The 15,112-nt window shown below is 43.3% G+C and overlaps 1 long non-coding RNA gene across 2 annotated transcripts; it reads left to right on the top strand.

Annotated features, from left to right (window-relative positions):
- The first annotated feature begins 3,353 nt into the window (after positions 1-3,353).
- On the top strand, positions 3,354-14,771 carry LOC134980014 (uncharacterized). Of its 2 annotated transcripts, none has more exons than XR_010190314.1 (3): positions 3,354-3,502; positions 4,294-4,443; positions 13,936-14,771. It is a non-coding gene; the product is annotated as an uncharacterized LOC134980014 (long non-coding RNA). The 2 variants fall into 2 exon arrangements; XR_010190315.1 differs by having other exon boundaries at positions 3,354-3,528.
- Positions 14,772-15,112: the final 341 nt, after the last annotated feature.

The raw sequence follows: 15,112 nt of genomic DNA, 5'->3' as shown, positions 1-15,112 counted from the left end.
GACACCTCTCAACCCCCCTTACGGCACTTCCCAACCCCCCATTTCCCACTGGGTTCAGATGAAAAAGTACCCTGCCAGAGGCAAGAGTCAAGTCTCATTACCCTTCATGAATATCCTCAGATAGGGTGAGAGCTATGACTGAGACTTTGGATCCCTCCCTGATAACAGCCACTTGTCAGACTCCGGATGTGATTTTTTAATACACCTGAGTGGAAATTAATTTATTTAGATAGATATATCTTGACCCCCACAAAATGAAAACATTCTGGCACCCCTGACCAGACACTTAATCTACCCGTCCCAATTTTTTTTTTTACCTTACCGTCTCCTACCCTAATCCTTAGGGGGGTGGCGTCTATGGCTAACCCTGCAGGGGTGTAAGCTACGGCCGACCACTTAAGTGATTAACCCTAAACCCCCAAGTGCCTAGCCCTAAATTCCCCACCGGCCTTAACCCTAACCCTGATACTCACCTTTGAGGTGTCAGCTGTAAGTGATTCGGCGCTGGTCTCCTGAATCGTGTTGGGATTCCAGCGTCCAGATGCATCACTTGGTTTAATGTGCACCTTTGGTTAACTCTTATTAACTGTGGTCATAAGCTTTTTCATGCACCCCTATGTAGACTCAATTATCCTTAACCTGTGTCAGCTGTGCCTTAGTAATTTATCAGCCAGTGTCAGGTGACTAGTGTACCTTTAAAAGCCATAAGGTATTTGGCTGGGGCACATTAAACCAAGTAAGCATATTTGCAGTTATATTATGTGTGAAACAGTTGCCAGGTTTTAAGACTCTGTGATAGTGTAGGACCTGCAAGAAGGTGGGGTACCTTGGCGATCAGTTGGCAGCCTTCTGTGCATTGGCCAATTCACTAACTAAACCCCCATCATTTATTTATTGATGTGGTGAGGATAAGTGAGCTTGCTATGGAGAGTGCTGAATTTTCTGTTTGTATGTATTTAAGTATGTGGTCACAGGCTACATGCACCCCACCCTATGAGTGGTGAGTGCAGACATTGCACCCCGCTTCTGAGGTGGCGAGTGCTGTGGTTTTATATCTGTTTGTGTATATATATCTATCTCTATCGCTTTCTTTAGATATATCGACCATCGGCTGTGCTGCATGGCCGATGTGACGTAGTTCACAGACATATTGCTGGTACACATCGATATATCGGCCATTCAATTGAACAGCCAATTGATATATCGCCCAATGTGCATGCACCTTTAAGTGTAATATTTGTTTTTCTCTATTTTTGTATTTCTTGTATTAATATTTATTAATTTTTGCGCTATTATTTTGGCACCATCCCTTGCATTTTTTATCCTAAACGATCACAGTACTTATTAGTTAGTTCTGTTGCAAGATTTCCTTTTCTCCGTTCTTGTGACAAGAGAATTTAAAGTCTGATGTTATTACAGCAACAGCCTCAGTAAAATCTTGGCTATGGAACGCTTTCAGGTTTTTAAGTAAATTCTTTAACACCCAGTTACAGGGCGATGTGTGTTTCTCTCCTCTGTGTCTAGCTCATCTCATTTATTTCTCAGACTGCTCTAATCCCTCGCTCCAAGTGGCAGGCTGCCATCTTGATTCGTTGACCTCTGCAGGGTGTGGAAGTAGGTCGCCAACTTTGCTGTAGGATTACTTTTACTCGTTTTCTCCAATTCACTATTCTTGAGTGATTCCAGGGTCAGCTGTTTGATAGTCACTTCAGTTTTGCAGATGGTTTATTGTAAGAATTTAAAGTGCAAGGGCAATTATGTTTACTAACGGATTCATGTTAACGAACATTTATTACAACTACACCAATGGTTCTCAAACCAATGCAGATAGGTGAGACACAAGTGCCCAAACCTTGAGACACTTGGAAAATCTTAAATTATTTTCTCTTTATTATATAAATTAGATTTTGCATGCTTGGAGGTGTTTTTTGTTTTGTTTTGTTACTATACAGTTTTGGGAATCAATGATAGTTTATCTCTCAAAATTGTTTTTATGATAAAATACTACAAAAGCAATCCAGTGGATACATTTCTGTCCATCCTACCTGCTGTTTCTGTATATTATTATTATTATTACTACCAGTTATTTATATGGCGCACACATAATCCGCAGCGCTTTACAGAGAATATTTGGACCAAGGGGGTAATTCTGAGTTGATCGCAGCAGCAAGTTTGTTAGCAGTTGGGCAAAACCATGTGCACTGCAGGGGAGGTAGATATAACATGTGCAGAGAGAGTTAGATTTGGGTGGGCTATATTGTTTCTGTGCAGGGTAAATACTGGCTGCTTTATTTTTACACTGCAATTTAGATTTCAGTTTGAATACACCCCACCCAAATCGAACTCTCTCTGCACATGTTAAATCTGCCTCCCCTGCAGTGCACATGGTTTTGGCCAACTGCTAACAAAATTCCTGCTGCGATCAACTTGGAATTACCCCCCAAGTGCAGAGTTTGCATGGCAGGGGGTACCAAAGAGTGATTTTACTGCAAACATAAATGATGCCGCTCTCTGTGTTCATACTTTACATACTACTCCTTACTACTCTGCACTGCATGCATTCCAGTGCTGGTACTGGCTGTCCCTGAATTTGTCCTGCTACCATTTCTTAATGATTGGTACTGAGGGACTAATTCAGAGTTGATCGCAGCAGGAAATTTGTTAGCAGTTGGGCAAAACAATGTGCACTGCAGGGGGGGCAGATAGAACATGTGCAGAGAGAGTTAGATTTGTGTGGGGTGTGTTCATACTGAAATCTAAATTGCAGTGTAAAAATAAAGCAGCCAGTATTTATTCTACACAGAAACAAAATAACCCACCCAAATCTAACTCTCTTTGCACATGTTATATCTGCCACACCTGCAGTGCACATGGTTTTGCCCAACTGCTAACAAATCTGCTGCTGCGATCAACTCTGAATTACCCCCTGAATCTGCTGACCAATCATCAGTAGACATTGCAGTATCTCACACAGCCTCCAACTCTGTAGGTTTCCTGTGTGTACTAAATTAAATTGTTGGATTGAATGCTCTTTTCGTCCCAATAGTATATTTCCCTACTGTACTGCTAATTGCACTGACCCTTATAAAAAGTTGCTGAAAGCAGTAACATTAATACCACACGTTACAGCATAACCAAACACCTAACGTTATTTGCATATGATTATTTGTTGTTTCAGTTCATTACAATCTAAACACACACTTGCCCTAGACAAAGCCCAGTGTTCTCTTGAGATTTCACAGGGGCAGTTCCCAACGGCAGAATGTGACCATGAACCTAGGAATGCCATAGAACTGCAACATAAATGTGCTGTGAGGCTGCATTTCTTTCAATTTGTAAAGGACTCTTGGATGAAAATGTAATGCACAGTGATTTGGCAAAATAGAGGATTTCCTGCAATTCTTACAGCAGGGTTTAAAGTAGACATTTTTATATAGACAAGACCAGCCTGGTGGTGAAAAGAATCACAGCTGTAAACCTTGCTGCAGAAATCTCTGAAAATGTACGTTCATTAGAAAATGACAACAAGTGAGCACGCTTTTGAATATTAAACCGTACATGGGGGGTAATTCCAAGTTGATCGCAGCAGGAAATTTTTTAGCAGTTGGGCAAAACCATGTGCACTGCAGGGGGAGCAGATATAACGTGCAGAGAGAGTTAGATTTGGGTGGGTTATTTTGTTTCTGTGCAGGGTAAATACTGGCTGCTTTATTTTTACACTGCAATTTAGATTTCAGTTTGAACACACCCCACCCAAATCTAACTCTCTGCACATGTTATATCTGCCCCCCCTGCAGTGCACAATGGGGGTAATTCTGAGTTGATCGCAGCAGGAAATTTTTTTAGCAGTTGGGCAAAAACCATGTGCACTGCAGGGGGGGCAGATATAACATGTGCAGAGAGAGTTAGATTTGGGTGGGCTATTTTGTTTCTGTTCAGGGTAAATACTGGCTGCTTTACTTTTACATTGCAATTTAGATTGCAGATTGAACACACCAGACCCAAATATAACTCTCTCTGCACATGTTATATCTGCCTCCCCTGCAATGCACATGTTTTTGCCCAACTGCTAACAGAATTCCTGCTGCGATCAACTTGGAATTACCCCCATAACCAGGTTTAAATGCAGCAAGTCTATATTCACAGTTCAGACAGATTTTGAATTGAAAATTGTATCCAAATGTTAAAGTAATTAGGAAGCTAAAGGGGTATTATGCACCTGATAACTGGGTTTCCTTGCCTACTGCTTGACAGCATAAATACGTGGATTAATATCCTCCTCTTCCATTTCAGAACAGTTAAGGAAGAAACCTCCAGCGGACACAAACGGACTACTGTGTAATTGGGCTTTCCCCAAGCTGAAATAATCACTGCACACCATACATTCCAGAACAAAATCAGTGACATAAAACTATTATGTTGCCAAAGAATCCCAATTACCAGGTACATAAAACCTTTTTCCTTATACCTGTACTTCTCCCTGACATCATATATATACCTGTACTTCTCTCTGACATCATGTATACCTGTACTTCTCCCTGACATCATATATATACCTGTACTTCTCCCTGACATCATATATATACCTGTACTTCTCCCTGACATCATATATATACCTGTACTTCTCCCTGACATCATATATATACCTGTACTTCTCCCTGACATCATCTATATATACCTGTACTTCTCCCTGACATCATCTATATATACCTGTACTTCTCCCTGACATCATATATATATACCTGTACTTCTCCCTGACATCATATATACCTGTACTTCTCCCTGACATCATATATATACCTGTACTTCTCCCTGACATCATATATATATATATATATATATATACCTGTACTTCTCCCTGACATCATATATATACCTGTACTTCTCCCTGACATCATATATATATACCTGTACTTCTCCCTGACATCATATATATATACCTGTACTTCTCCCTGACATCATATATATACCTGTACTTCTCCCTGACATCATATATATACCTGTACTTCTCCCTGACATCATGTATACCTGTACTTCTCCCTGACATCATATATATACCTGTACTTCTCCCTGACATCATATATATACCTGTACTTCTCCCTGACATCATATATATACCTGTACTTCTCCCTGACATCATATATATATACCTGTACTTCTCCCTGACATCATATATATATACCTGTACTTCTCCCTGACATCATATATATACCTGTACTTCTCCCTGACATCATATATATACCTGTACTTCTCCCTGACATCATATATATACCTGTACTTCTCCCTGACATCATATATATATACCTGTACTTCTCCCTGACATCATATATATATACCTGTACTTCTCCCTGACATCATATATATATACCTGTACTTCTCCCTGACATCATGTATACCTGTACTTCTCCCTGACATCATGTATACCTGTACTTCTCCCTGACATCATGTATACCTGTACTTCTCCCTGACATCATGTATACCTGTACTTCTCCCTGACATCATATATACCTGTACTTATCCCTGACATCATGTATACCTGCACTTCTCCCTGACATCATATATATACCTGTACTTCTCCCTGACATCATATATGCCTGTACTTTACCTGACATCATATATACCTGTACTTCTCCCTGACATCATATATGCCTGTACTTCTCCCTGACATCATATATATACACCTGTACTTCTCCCTGACATCATATATATATGCCTGTACTTCTCCCTGACATCATATATATACCTGTACTTCTCCCTGAAATCATATATATACCTGTACTTCTCCCTGACATCATATATATACCTGTACTTCTCCCTGACATCATATATATACCTGTACTTCTCCCTGACATCATATATATATGCCTGTACTTCTCCCTGACATCATATATATATGCCTGTACTTCTCCCTGACATCATATATATATACCTGTACTTCTCCCTGACATCATATATATACCTGTACTTCTCCCTGACATCATATATATACCTGTACTTCTCCGTGACATCATATATATACCTGTAGTTCTCCCTGACATCATATATATATACCTGTAGTTCTCCCTGACATCATATATATACCTGTACTTCTCCCTGACATCATATATATACCTGTACTTCTCACTGACATCATATATATACCTGTACTTCTCCCTGACATCATATATATACCTGTACTTCTCCCTGACATCATATATATACCTGTACTTCTCCCTGACATCATATATATACCTGTACTTCTCCCTGACATCATATATGCATGAACTCCCTCTACTAAACAGAAGATCCTCTAGTAAAGTTACTGAGAATAAAAATTAATACTACTACTCTTAATAGAATAACAGAAGATTATTTACTCCCTACCTTAATAAATGCTATGATTAAATTACCGCACTGAGGGGAACATTCCGAGTTGATCGCACGGTAGCAGTTTTTTGCAGCCGTGCGATCAGATAGTCTCCGCCTATGGGGGAGTGTATTTTAGCATAGCAAGTGTGCGATCGCTTGTGCAGGGGAGCTGTGCAAAAAGTTTTTGTGCAGTTTCCGAGTAGCTCTGAACTTACTCAGCCGCTGCGATCACTTCAGCCTGTCCGGTCCCGGAACTGACGTCAGACACCCGCCCTGCAAACGCCTGGACACGCCTGCATTTTCCACGGCACTCCCACGGTCAGTTGCCACCCAGAAACGCCTTCTTGCTGTCAATCTCCTTGCGAGTGCTTTTTTCGTAAGGACCCGTTTCCCGTCTCCGGGCAGTGACGCGCCTGTGCAGTTACGACCCAATTGCATCACTGCGAAAAACTGCAGCGTGTGATCGGGTCGGAATGACCCCCTAAGGACATTTCTGCCAAATTTTACATCTGCTTAGTGGTTGTATGAAAAGACAACCATCCTGCCCCTAACAAAGCTCCTCTAATGAAGCCGATTCCTTCTCTGGACAAGAAGTAGCCCTCACCCTTGTAGATTGGGCCTTAATGTCTTACGGTTCAGGAAGCTCTTCTAACTTAAAACATTCCTGAATACATATCTTAATCCATCTAGAGCAGGCATTCCCAACGGGTGTGGTATTGAAAGTCGACAGTAACTAGGTCGACAATGTCTAGGTCGACCACTATTGGTCGACAGTAACTAGGTCGACAGGATCAAAAGGTCAACATGTTCTAGATCGACAGGTCAAAAGGTCGACATGAGTTTTTAATGTTATTTTGGTGTCGTTTTCTTCGTAGAGTGACCGGGAACTCCAATTAGTGCACCACTTAGCTCGCCATGCTTCGGGCATGGTGCCTTCGCTCCGCTACTGCTTCGCTCGGCACAGATTACCGTTCCAATCGTAGTCCACGTGGATCGTTAAGTATGAAAAGGTTAAAAAAAAGAAAAAATGTGTGAAAAACTCATGTCGACCTTTTGACCTGTCGACCTAGAACATGTCGACCTTTTGACCCTGTTGACCTAGTTACTGTCGACCAATAGTGGTCGACCTAGACATTGTCGACCTAGTTACTGTCGACTTTCAATCCGGATCCCATTCCCAACCACGGTCTTCAAGGCACACTAACAGTGCAGGTTTTAGTGATATTCAGGCTTCAGCACAGGTGACATAATTAGTAGCTCAGTTATTTTGATTTAACCATCTGTTCTGCAGCCTGGATATCACTAAAACCTGCAATGTTGGTGTGCCTTGAGGACCGCGGTTGGGAATGCCTGATCTAGAGACTTATGCCTTTATGGCTAGTTGCCCTTTGTTTTTCTCTTCTACAAGAACAAATAATTGCCGAGACTTTTTCAAATACTCAGTCGCATGTAAGTACATTTTAATAGCACTCAAATTCAAAAGAATGAAACTTCCTTTCATTGCGATTTTTGGATTAGGGCATAATGATGGCAGTACAAACTTTTTATTTGCATGAAATTGTGACACTAATTTTGGAAGAAAAGATAGGTTAGTTCTAAGAACTACACTGTTCTAAAAAAACAAAGATATGGGCCCTCATTCCGAGTTGATCGCTCGCAAGGCGAATTTAGCAGAGTTGCTCACGCTAAGCCGCCGCCTACTGGGAGTGTATCTTAGCATCTTAAAATTGCGAACGATGTATTCGCAATATTGCGATTACAAACTACTTAGCAGTTTCAGAGTAGCTCCACACTTACTCGGCATCTGCGATCAGTTCAGTGCTTGTCGTTCCTGGTTTGACGTCACAAACACACCCAGCGTTCGCCCAGACACTCCCCCGTTTCTTCGGCCACTCCTGCGTTTTTTCCGGAAACGGTAGCGTTTTTATCCACACGCCCCTAAAACGCCGTGTTTCCGCCCAGTAACACCCATTTCCTGTCAATCACACTACGATCGCCGGAGCGAAGAAAAAGCCGTGAATAAAAATACTAACTTCATTGTAAAATTACTTGGCGCAGTCGCAGTGCGAATATTGCACATGCATACTAAGCGGAATTTCACTGCGATGCGATGAAAAATACAGAGCGAACGACTCGGAATGAGGGCCATGGTTCCTCCATCCAGAGTGCTTGTAACTCAGATACTCATCTAGCTGTGCTACTAAGGGTACAATTTATTACCCTCACACCAGGTTTAAAGATCTTACATGCACTATCCAATAAGCTTTTTATGTGGCTAGCTTCCAAGCTCGTAATAGTGTATTTATGGCCTCAACAATCCTACTGGACTGGAAGGTATCGATGCTGGTCAATTTCTAGGTACAGAACCCTGGGAATTACACAGAGTGACAAGAAAGGGAAGACACCATTGCTTTCACTTTGTCTATCTGAATTTTCTTTAGCACCTGGAGAGAATTGGAATTGGCAGAAACATATGTGAGATCGAACTAACACTTGACTGCCAGCACATTGCATTGCTGTCTTTGTGTCTGGAAAAGCAGTTTGTTCTCTGCCCATCTTAGAAAAGGCTTCACTAACGCATCATTACCCTTTGTGCCCCTTTGACTATTTATGTAGGAAAGCATGGTTTGATTGTCTGGTTGGACGAATGCTTTTTTTGGCCAGTATCTTGTATTTAAAGCAGTGGTTTCCAAACATTTTTGAATCATGGCACCCCTAGGCCAAAAATTTGTTATTGAGAAATTTCGAAAGAAATATTACATTTACTATATCGCGTTTATATGTCATCCTTAGGGTCAGTTGTGTGGCGAGGGACAAGAATTGCTTCTGTTTGGCCACATATTTTATGACTGGCAGCCGCCAGCACTGGTTTTGCCTATTATATTGACCATGAATAATTTGAATTGGTCCTGGACCACCAACCCAGGGCACCCCTGCAAGTGTCCCGAGGCACCCCAGAGAGCCACGTCACACAGTTTGGGAACCTCTGATTTAAAGTGATGGTATGCTTTAATTACTTCCCTCATCTCTTGGAGATTGGATAGAAGACCGACTAACTTGTACCATGGACACAATAACTGATCCAACTGCACTTTGGTCCAGGCAACCTGATAAGCTTTGTTGTAAAGGTCTCACATAAAATGGAGCCCAAGGAATGAAGTCTATGGCAGCTATTGGGACCCAGACTTCCTCCTTAACTGAACTACTTCTGACTTAAGCTTTTTCTTTCCTTTCTTGAGTTAAGAAAGGTTTTCTACCAACGGTGTCTTCAGTCATTCCTAAGAACATCATTCTCTGAGGTGGCAGCAGATGACTTTTTACCTGATTTATTATCCAGCAATGTTGTTTCATGACTAGAATAACTCTGACTGTAGCTTGCAGCGTACGGTGTCTGGATTTTATTGCCACCGTTATATCAATAAGGCCAAAGAAAAATGTATTCCTGTCTTAGCTTAGCTGTTACTACGACGATCACCTTTGTGAATTTAGCAGTGTGATGCAGATAGGCCGAAGGGAAAACAATTGAATGGTTAATGCTGTTGCACATCGCATAAACGTCTGATGTTAAACATAAATAGGTTTATGCAGACAAAAGCCTTTATGACCTTTTGATAGAGTCCTCTTTCCATTGCTTGTAAGATGGACCTTGCTGCTGACTCCATCCTGAACCTGCGGTCATTATTGTGCTGAGGCCCCTGAATGGAAAACTCCAGTGTGTGTTTGAATTATAAATGTCCTTGAATAAAAACCTTGCTCCTTTTAGGAATGTGGGACTAAGCCTCGCCCATATTATTATCTCCCATAGCCTGTACTTCTCGGCTGTGGTGATTCACAAATCTGCGCCATTGCAAACAAAGAAAAAAAAAAACTCCAGCTTTTAACTCTGTCTTATGATATAAAAGTCCCACTGAGAATAAACAAATGACAAAGATCTTATGGCGCAAATGGCTGGAGCTGCACACTATCACAAAAAAAAGAAATCACCCAAACTCATATATATATATATATATATATATATATATATATATATATATTGCCCCGGCACTCCACGACATGTGTAAAGTTACCGCGCCCGGTGCCTTCCACATAACAGCCTGAACAGCTGTACGTCATATACTCCTCCACTGGCGTCACTCCAAGGCTATGAAAAGATGACAACAGTCGGCTGTTTGGGCAACGTTTCAGCGCCGTACAGCGCTTTTATCAAGCCATTTACAAAATACAATGCACATACCGGTATTTAAGTGCTCCCTTCACCATGCCAGTAAGCTCCGCCCACTTCCATATCCTGGTCACCATACAGACCGGCTCGGATGGCAGGGCTGTTACCATAGTGACTGACAAACACCATAACTGTATGTATGTTTGTGTGTCTATATATATATAATATATATATATTTAGATATAAGACCTTTAGGGGTATATGCAATTGCGGTCGAATTCCCGAAATTGTCAAATTTCGGGTCATTTTCCCCCCAAAAAAATAATTCGTCAATGCAATTCAGTACTTTCCGTCAAAAAAACGGACTTTCAAAATTCGACTTTTTGAAATTCGTTTTTTTTGCAAATTCGACTTATCTGCAATGATACAAGTGCTGCAATTCGACAAAAGCATATTCAATTCAAGTTTGGAAATTCGACAGCAGTGCTTTTAGACAGCAAATTCGTCATTTTCAATCTGCCACACTTTGGAGGGTGAAAACAATAAAAAAAAAATGTAAACATTTTTTTTTTTGTGTTTTTTTTTTGGGGGGAATAGCATATCTATTTATATTAGAAGGGATTAGGTACTTTTTTTTTTTTTTTTTGGAGGCACAAGTATTATTTATATATTTTTAAAAATATTTTTTCTTTTTTATTGCTGGAACGGTAAATTTTTTTTTAAAAATGGCGTGGGGTCCCCCCTCCAAAGCATAACCAGCCTCGGGCTCTTCGAGCTGGTCCTGGTTCTAAAAATGCGGGGAAAAATTGGGTAGGAATCCCCCGTATTTTTAAAACCAGCACCGGGCTCTGCGCCTGGTGCTGGTGCAAAAAATACGGGGGACAAAACGAGCAGCGGTCCCCCGTATTTTTCACACCAGCATCGGGCTCCACTAGCTGGACAGATAATGCCACAGCCGTGGGGTCACTTTTATACAGTGCCCTGCGGCCGTGGCATTAAATATCCAACTAGTCACCCCTGGCCGGGGTACCCTGGGGGAGTGGGGACCCCTTCAATCAAGGGGTCCCCCCCCAGCCACCCAAGGGCCAGGGGTGAAGCCCGAGGCTGTCCCCCCCCATCCAAGGGCTGCGGATGGGAGGCTGATAGCCATGAGAAAATTGTCTGAATATTGTTTTTTTCCAGAAGAACTACAAGTCCCAGCAAGCCTCCCCCGCAAGCTGGTACTTGGAGAACCACAAGTACCAGCATGCGGGAGAAAAACGGGCCCGCTGGTACCTGTAGTTCTACTGGGGGAAAAAATACCCAAATAAAAACAGTACACAGACACCGTGACAAGTAAAACTTTATTACACACTGCCGACACACACATACTTACCTATGTTCACACGCCGACATTGGTCCTCTTCTCCATGTAGAATCCACGGATACCTGAAAAGAAAAGTTCAATATACTCACCTCAACCAGGGTCCAGAGATAAATCCACGGACTTGGCAAAAAAACAAACCGGACACCCGACCAAACGGACTGAAAGGGGTCCCATGCTGACACATGAGACCCCTTTCCCTGAATGAGACCCGTCAGTGACAGCTGTCACACAAAGGTCTCTAAAGCCAATCAGGAAGCGCAACTTCGTTGCGCTCACCTGATTGGCTGTGCGCTGTCTGAACTCAGACAGCGCATCGCACAGCTCCGTCCATTATATTCAATGGTGGGAACTTAGCGGCTAGCGGTGGGGTTAACCCGCGGTCAGCCGCTGACCGGCGGGTGACCTCACCGCTAGCCGCTAAGTTCCCACCATTGAATATAATGGACGGAGCTGTGCGATGCGCTGTCTGCTCAGACGCGCAGAGCCAATCAGGTGAGCGCAACGAAGTTGCGCTTCCTGATTGGCTTTAGAGACCTTTCTGTGACAGCTGTCACTCTGAGAGGTCTCTGCATTCGGGGAAAGGTGTCCCATGTGTCAACATGGGACCCCTTTCAGTCCGCTGGTCGGGTATTTGCGGTTTGTTATTTTGCCAAGTACGTGGATTTATATCTGGACGTGGATGTACCTCTGGCCGCTGGAAGGTGAGTATAATTTTTTCACAGGTACCCTCGGATCGTCGGAGACCGTGGCAGTCGGCGTGTCAACATAGTGTGTAATAAAGTGTGTGTGTGTGTGTCGGCAGTGTGTGCGTATGTGTGTGTCGGCAGTGTGTAATAAAGTTTTACTATCAAGGTGTCTGTGTACTGTTTTTATTTGGGTATTTTTTTCCCAGTAGTACTACAGGTACCAGCGGGCCCGTTTTACTCCCGCATGCTGGTACTTGTGGTTCTCCAAGTACCAGCTTGCGGGGGAGGCTTGCTGGGACTTGTAGTACTACTGGAAAAAAACTATCTTTTCATTTTCACAAAAGGCTATCAGCCCCCCATCCGCAGCCAATTGGATGGGGGGGGGGGGGGGGGGACAGCCTCGGGCTTCACCCCTGGCCCTTGGGTGGCTGGGGGGGGGGACCCCTTGGTTGAAGGGGTCCCCACTCCCCCAGGGTACCCCGGCCAGGGGTGACTAGTCGGATATTTGATGCCACGGCCGCAGGGCACTGTATAAAAGTGACCCCCGGCTGTGGCATTATCTGTCCAGCTAGTGGAGCCCGATGCTGGTGTGAAAAATACGGGGGACCCCAGCTCGTTTTGTCCCCCGTATTTTTTGCACCAGGCGCAGAGCCCGGTGCTGGTTTTAAAAATACGGGGGATCCCTGCCCAATTTCCCCCCGCATTTTTAGAACCAGGACCAGCTCGAAGAGCCCGAGGCTGGTTATGCTATGGAGGGGGGACCCCACGCCATTTTTTTTTCGGGTTTTTCCCGCTTTTTAAAATCGCGGCAAAATCCGGCAAATTGGACGATTTTCGCCCGCGGGTCTGTCGAATCCGTTTTTCATTGAATATGGTGAATTCCGGCAGCCACCTGCCGGAATTCACCTGTCGAATTGTGTCGAATTAAAAAACGGCGAAAAATTGCCGCGATTCGCCCTCCTTCCTCATTTCCCATCCCTAGTACTATCCTTACTTCCTGTGCTCCTTGTCTCCTCCTAGTCCCCTTTATTGACCCTGCTTCTTTGTGTTCACCCTTCACTGGGTAAATTATGTGCTGAACTGCCCTCCCCACGCTTGCCACCAAGATACAGGGAGCCACGATACCCTAGGCTGTATCATACCTAGTTGACTGGTTTTTACACATTACTGTATCACAGTTACTAACATCACGGGACCATTGTTAATGTTTCTTAGACAACCTGTTTAGAATGTGGGTCATACCTCCAAAGGAGGACCCAACACTAGTTTCCTTCTCAGCAAAACGATACATATGGCAAAGTTTACTAGTGTCAGTACTTGCTTCCCAGGCATTTTTTATTCCTCCATAATCACCTTTTTTTATTACATTACAGAGAGGAAAACTCTACATTTCTTTCTCGATTCACAAAAATGCATATCTGGCAGTGGCAGCTTCTGACTGATATCCTCAATGGCCATAATCTCATAAAGTGCATTCAAGGTATTCTCCAACGTATCAGAATTGACGGAACACTCTTCTGAAACCACAACAGACTCATCTTGAAAATCCTCTGAAAAATCAACCTAGATACATCCGAATCCTCACTGCCAATTGGCCTGGCCCTCTTCTGCCTAAATTCCATTTTATCCTGCTCTGGCACAAAAACATGCTTTAAGACATTAACCAGCTCTGCTGTCTGAGGAGAGGGACATTGCTCTGCCTGAAATAAATATATACATACACATTGCATCCGGAAAGTATTCACAGCGCTTAACTTTTTCCACATTTTGTTATGTTACAGCCTTATTCCAAAATGGAATAAATTAATTTTTCCCCTCTAAATTCTACACACAATACCCCATAATGACGTGATTTAGATTTTTTGCAAATTTATTAAAAATAAAAAACTAAGAAATCACATGTACATAAGTATTCACATCCTTTGCCATGAAGCTTAAAATTGAGCTCAGGTGCATCCTGTTTCCACTGATCATCCTTGAGATGTTCCTACAGCTTAATTGGCATCCACATGGGGTAAATTCAGTTGACTGGACATGATTTGGAAAGGCACACACGTTTTCACGCAGCAGAGCGAACGGATCCCTGCTGCGCATGCACCTTTGTGCGTCTGCGGGACGGCTGTAGCAGGGTAGCAATCGCCTGGGCGGAAGGGGGCGAAACAGCAGCGTTTTGGCTGCCTTTTCGTAGGCGTGGTCCGACCAACGCATTTGTGTCCGAACCGAACGGGGGGGGGGGGGGGGGGGGAGGGTCGGTCCGCAGCGGCTGCGTGACGTCATACGCTAAAGCTGCGCTGGACGGGAGTTACTCCTGAAGTGCAAAGGCATCGCCACTGTGTGATGCCTTTGCACTTCTGCGAGGAGGGCCGGACTGACATGCGGGGTGGCCTAGCCCCGTGCTGGGCGTCCCCCCGCATGTCAGGAAAGTTGATCGTAGCTGTGCAAAATTTTGCACAGCTACGATCAACTCCGAATGACCCCCTATATAAGGTCACACACTTGACAGTGCATGTCTGAGTGCAAACCAAGCATGAAGTCCAAGGAATTGTCTGT

The sequence above is a fragment of the Pseudophryne corroboree genome, chromosome 12 (assembly GCF_028390025.1).
Source record: "Pseudophryne corroboree isolate aPseCor3 chromosome 12, aPseCor3.hap2, whole genome shotgun sequence".
Classification (NCBI taxonomy): domain Eukaryota; kingdom Metazoa; phylum Chordata; class Amphibia; order Anura; family Myobatrachidae; genus Pseudophryne; species Pseudophryne corroboree.
Note: the sequence above shows the minus strand (reverse complement) of the source record. Positions and strands in the feature narration are given on the sequence as shown.